We start from the raw sequence: 7,147 nt of genomic DNA, 5'->3' as shown, positions 1-7,147 counted from the left end.
TATGCACCAAAGCTTGAATAAGTTTACCATGAAACCTATACACCTCACCTTCTCTAACCCATATTACTTGAGTTGAATTTGGACTAGAATCTTGTAACACTACCTAGTCCCTTAATGCTTGATTAAGAATATGGGTTACCAAATTTTTGTTTTTCTTATTCAACTAAAAACTCTTTTATGATATAAATGATGTGGCATCTCAAATTCACATGTCACCTTGAAAGTGGTGTAATGTCAACACCAAAGCCACCTATCCATACCATGTCATCCATTGGCCCAATGTTAAGGCGTAGTCTAACTTATAGACGGAATAACCTTTTTCATAGGAATCCTCCAAAATCCGACAATACAATTTCAAGATTTTTTGTTGTTTAAAATACATTTTTGAATGCATAAATGAATTCAACACTATGAAAAAACTCTTGGGCACTTGAATTATGTGGATTAAACCATTTAAACAATCTATGTGGAATTTTGATTAAAATTAACCAGAAAAAACGTTGTAAAAAAGACCATTTCGTTTATAAGTTAGACTACACTCCAAGATTAATTACCTTACCGATATTCATATAAAGGCTATTTTACATAAAACCTTAATTTATTATTTCAAGGTTGTGTATTTCACCATTAATATAATAATTAAATTTATTATTTCAAGAGTGTATATTTCACCATTATTATAATAATTAAATTCCATGTACATAAATCGTTTACATGCACAAGTAAAAAGGTTGACATTCGAAAACCCTTATTCTCGGAGTGGAGAGTGAGTTGTTCCCATATGTTGTTGATAAAATTCATAAGTTACCCCATCTTGAAACCTTTGAGTCAATTTCAGAAATGGAGAAATAAAGTGCACATTCGAAAACCCTTATCCTTAGGAGTGGATAGTGAGTTGTTCCCATATGTTGTTGATAAAATTCATAAGTTACCCATTCTTGAAACCTTTGAGTCAATTTCAGAAATGGAGAAATAAAGTGCATTGTTGAAATTCACAAGTTACCCAATTATGAACCCTTTGGTTCAACCACTTAGAGTGGATAGTGGAGGTAAAGTAAGTGCATTGGTGAAATTCACATTTAATTTGCCCATGAATACTTAGAATGGATAGTGGAGGTAAAGTAAGTGCATTGGTGAAATTCACAATTATTTATGCATTTAGTTGCCCATGAATAGGCAAGAGTCTTATGTAATTAATTTCTTTTCAATTCATGAAATATTTTAGTAAACTACATATGTTTGGCGAAATTCATAAGTTACTTAATCATGAAACTTTTGAGTCAATCATTAATGGTTGATTAGAAAATTGGAAACGTAGATGTATCAAACTTTTAAATTGACTGCCAATTATTGATAGCCAGTAAATTCTAAAAAGTTTGTGGTCAAGGAATTTAAAAGAATTTCTCAAGTGTCAATAAATTGTTGAAATTGAAAAAACAAGTGCATGAATCATTTAAGTCAGTAAATTGTTGGAATTGAAAAAATAAGTACATGAAACATTTAGGTCAATTGCAAGTCAACTATATTGTTGTTAGTCAGTACATTTCAAAAAGCCACCTATGATCCATGAAATTGGAAAAGTAAATGCATGAAACCTTTAACTCAACTACCAATAATGGATAGTTAGTAATTTCCAAAAAGTTTGTTATCCCTTAATTTCCATGCATTTCCCACATGTCACTAAAAAATGCAAATTTTCCATATGTCTATTGTTGAAATTGAAAAAATAAGTGCATGAAACATTTAATTCAACCACTCTTTTTTTTAAAGTCAGTACATTCCCAAAGCTTGTGGTTGTTGCAAGTTAGTTTGTTGATAGTCAATACATTCCAAAAAGATGGTGGATGACGCAAATTTTCCAGGTGTCTATTGTTGAAATTGAAAAAATAAGTGCATGAAACATTTAATTCAACCACTCTTTTTTTATAGTCAGTACATTCGAAAAGCTTGTGGTTGTTGCAAGTTAGTTTGTTGATAGTCAATACATTCCAAAAAGATGGCGGATGATCCCCTAAATTGGAAAAGTAAATGCATGAAACCTTTAACTCAACTATCAATCATTGATAGTCAGTAAATTCTATAAAGTTTGTCATCCATGAATATCCAAGCATTTCCCACGTGTCACTAGAAAGTGCAAAATTCCAAAGTGTCTATGGTTGAAATTGAAAATGAAAAAATAAGTGCATGAAACATTTAAGTCAACCACCCATTGTTAAGAGATAGCAGATGATTAGAAAAATGCATTTCCCAAGTGTCACTAGAAAGTGCAAAATTCCAAAGTGTCTATGGTTGAAATTGAAAATGAAAAAAATAAGTGCATGAAACATTTAAGTCAACCACCCATTGTTAAGAGATGGTAGATGATTAGAAAAATTGGAAAAGTAAATGCATGAAACCTTTAACCCAACTACCAATCATTGATAGGATGATTAGCGAAATTGGAAAAGTAAATGCATGAAACCTTTAACCCAACTACCAATCTTTGATAGTTAGTAAATTCTTGAAATATCGCAACATTTCCCACGTGTCATTAGAAAGTGCAAATTTCCAAAGTGTCTGTGCTTGAAACATTTAATTCAACCACCCATTGTTGATAGTCAATATATTCCAAAAATCTTGTGGTCTATGAGGAAATTAATCAAATTTAAGAAGAGTATTCTCTCCATCAAACTCCAAATGATTACAATTTGGATAAAATTCTTACCTAGAATTCCATTCTTCTTTGTGTATGGAAAATCTCTAAATATATGAATATTCCCATACATATAACCCATTAATAGAATGTATTATTGCAAAATGTATATTTCATTAAGTAAGCAAAACTTCTTATTAATATTTACTAATTCTAAAATTTGGATAAAATTCTTACCTAGAATTCCATTCTTCTTTGTGTATGGAAAATTTCTAAATATAGCAATATTCCCATACATGTAACTCATTAATAGAATGGATTATTGCAAAATGTATATTTCATTAAGTAAGCAAAACTTCTTATGAATATTTACTCATTCTAAAATTTATAAGAACTTTGCTTAAAAACACATTTTTTTATATACATCTAAATAAAAATAATTACCTAGATTTATGTTACCTTTATTTACTAACAAAATTATTTATATTCATGTAAATAAAAATAATTACCAATAAAAATAATTACCAAGAGTTATTGTTGGCTATAAATTTATGAACATAATTACCAAGAGTTACTGTTGTTATTTTTCATATGTAATTAAGCATACCATTATTTATGCATTTATTTGCCCATGAATAGGCAAGAGTCTTATGTAATTAATTTCTTTCCCAAAGTGTCAAGATGAGAAAATTAAACACTACAAACTTCCACTCTCTCCTTTTAATAACCAAAATTTTACCAAATTTACCATACCTATAGTAATTATACTAACCCTTGGTATCTAAGTAGATATTTGGGTCATGTATTAATATATATTTACTCTAACTATGTACTTGCACTCAAAGTTTTATTGAGAATTATGGAAAGTGATTCTTAATTCTCACACAAGATCAATGGCTCACACTATAGTACACCGAGATATTACCCATGTAATTATGGAAACAAAGGAGGTATTAAACCATCATAGATCCATCTTAACTACAAATCTACTAAGCACGGAGAGGGATCAAATCTCTTTTCACTTTAAAAGAAGTTTGCCCCTCAAGTGATTTGATCCCTCTCAATGATTGGTAGGTTCAAAGTTATGCTAGTTATATATATATATATATGTATAATTTGTCATATTGGTTTGGTTGGTCAAGAAGGTAGAAGCCAGGATATCATTATGGTTCAGTTGGTTTCTTTCTCGAGGAGGAAAACTAGTATCATGAAATTGGTCATTGAGAGTGTATCAATCTTTTAGAATTCTATTGTGAAAGTCACGAAAGAAATCTTATAAAAAATAAGGAAAATAAGCTTCAAGTTACTTTGGTTTGGATATTGGGCCTCAGAAGGAACTGCACTAGTTAAATGGGAGACATTGGCCAAGTCAAAACATATGGGTGATTTGGGGTTAAAGCCTCATGAACCTTTTCAGCAAATCGCTTGTGGCTAAGAGTCTTTGGCACCTGATAAATTCCAAATCCTTGTGTGGAATCATGATGAGAGATAAATATTTTGTTGGGAAGTCAGTCATAGATTGGATTAGAGACTCAACAAAAAATGCTCGAAACTCCTTGATTATTTGGAAAGCCCTTTCTTCAACTTTTCCATTGATTGGTAATTGGGTAGTATGGAGGGTGGGGAAATGAAGTAGTATCAGGATTGGATATGTTCCTTGGGTTGGGGTTGGTGATGGTTACAAACTTTTTGAAAACCTCATAAGATCATTGAACATGAAAGAAGTATTTTCCTTGGTTGATGCTTGTGTATTGTGATCTTCCAAGGGTAAGTTAAGGGTGGTGCTTTGTGGAATAAATTTAACTAAACAAGGCAAAGGAATTTGACTAGAAAACATATATCAATATTTTGGCTAATTCAATGACGAGTTTATCAAAGGAGGATGAAGACATTCTCCCTTGGTCAAAGAATACTAGTACATGTATTTTCTTTGTGAAGTTGGGATATTTAGCACACATGGAAGATGATTTTAATGGTTCCCCTCTTTGGTGGTGGCAAATTGTTTGGAAAGTCCATGACCCATTGAAAGGTAAATTAACATTTTTGTTAGCTTCATACAATTGATTATTAGCTTCAAACCTTCATATTTGAGTTATAATTCTCAACACTTACTCTCGGTGATGAAGGAATTCTGCACAAGTTCGAGTTTGTCTCTAAATGCCTCAAACTTCCCTTTCACGAAGGTCTTGGTCAGAATATCAATGATATGTTAATCTGTGGGGGATATGTCAGTCCTCCATTTCTCCCTTCTGAACCTTCTATAAATGCTCGAACCTATCATGACACATTGAATTCTCAAAGAGTTTGATATGACTTTGATTATCACAATAAATGATTGTAGACTCCAACTCCTAGCTAAAAAATCCTACAAGTAACTTGTGAAGTGAGATGACCTCACAATTGGCAGTACTAACTACCATTTAGTATGCCTTTATTGACCTAAGTTCCACGAAAGTGTACTTCCTCTTGAACTAAAATATTATTGATGATCCCAAGATAAGGCAACACCCTAAGGTGTTCTTCCAATTGTTGCACTACCTAGCTGCAATTTGAATTTAAATAATCTTGCAACTTCACTTCTCCATCTGCAAGATATCCTAGACCATATTCCACCATTCCCCTCAAATACTTAAGCACATGTTATACTACTACCTAATGTTGTTTCCTTGGCTCCACTATAAATTGACTCAAGATCTTCACTACAAAACACATATCTAACCTAGAGTTGAAAAAATACATCAAGGTACCTCTCAGTTTCCTGTACATCTTGGGATCCACCAATTTTAAATATGACACTCTCATCTTCTTCAAATTTGTGGTCATGGTTGTGACCATAGGTTTACAATGCTCCATTCAAAATCTCTTTGTGATTTAAACTACATACTTACTTTTCCAAACTAAAATCTCTAATGGTCTTTGCTAACCTCCAACCCTATGAAGTAATGCATCTTGTCAACATACTTCATCTTGAGTATAACTACCATGATTGTTTTGCACCTTGCAATGAGCTTCTCTCCATCTATCAAAAAAAAGTTATCTACATACAACACCAAATAAAGTAGATTCATATCAACAAATATATAATATAAGTTAGAACATAGTTTGCTTTTGGTGAATCCATACTATGTAGATATCCATCAATCTTGGAATACCACGTTTAGATTTCCACTTGTGTCCATACAAGGTTTTCATAAGCCTGTACACATGGGACTCCTTCCCATTTACCAAAGCTATGAAGTTACTCTTTGTACTTCTTCCTCAATGATCCCATTAATGAAAGTTGTCTTCACATCCATTTTTTGTGTTTTCCATCCCATAAACTAAACCAATGACATAATAGCATTAATAGAAGTGTACATGGTGATTGGACCAAATATTTGTCTATAGCCCACTCTCTCTCTCTTGGAGAACCCTCTTACTACAAAGCTCACTTTAAACTTCTCAATGATGCCATTTGTATGATGCTTAATCTTGTAAATCCACCTTGAACTCATAATTAACTTCCCGTCCAGCCTTGGCACTATATCCCAAATATCTTTATTCATGATAGAGGTGTACACTCCACTATGGCATCTCATCATCCTTGCTAGTTTGTTCACTCTTTCAAACTTGAAGGCTTAGAATCTACAATGTTGCTCATCAATGCCACATAGTATGGAAACTTCTTCAAAAGTTTATTTTATTTGAAAGTGCTCCTACGGGAGTTTCAACATGCTCTTGAACATCTCTCAATGTCTAAATGAACCATCAAGGTCTCTTGAAGAAAATAGAAGGAGCTCTTATCTCACCCTCTTCACCTAAAAATTGTATGTTGTTGGAAATCATTGGTGATCCTCACACGACCTTCGAAGCTTGTTACTCATCCTCTATGATTGGAATAGGCTCATATGACCTCCTGGGTGCTAAATATTTCTCAAAATTTACATGCTATCTCATTATTGTGTTCCTACTTAGGAATGTAAACCTTGTAAGTCTTTGAAGTCTCATTGTAACCCAAAAATAAACCCCTCATGCTGAAGTAATCCAACTTGTTCCTCTTCTCTATCAATACATAGTTATAAATGGGAGAACAGAACATGTGGAAATGAATCACCTCTACCTTCATAACAGTGAATGCCTCCCTTGGTTTATTGTCCTCCAAGATCCTATGAGGACATCAAATCTGGATTAAGACAGTTGTGGAACATGCATCTGCTCAAAGAAACATTTGCAAGTCTTGGCTATGCATCATGGCCTTATCAACCCTTATTGCTTGATTCTTTTGCTATGCAACCCCATTTTGTTGTGGGTTGTATGGAATTGTCAACTTCCTCTTGATTCATGTGTCCTTGCAAAATGCCTCAAACTCCTTGGAGGAATACTCTCCCCTACTATCCGATCTCAAGGCTATGCTCTTCTTCCTTGTCTGGTTTTGAACTAGAGCTTTTAGCAACTGCTAAAACCTAATAGATACCTTATCCTTGGTCTTGAAGAAGTAAATCCAAGTTTTTCAAAAGAAATTATCAAGAAAAGAGA

Source organism: Pinus tabuliformis, chromosome 6 (assembly GCF_031772625.1).
Source record: "Pinus tabuliformis cultivar Carrire ecotype Pingquan chromosome 6, CPIR1, whole genome shotgun sequence".
Classification (NCBI taxonomy): Eukaryota; Viridiplantae; Streptophyta; class Pinopsida; order Pinales; family Pinaceae; genus Pinus; species Pinus tabuliformis.
This window is presented reverse-complemented; position numbering follows the sequence as displayed.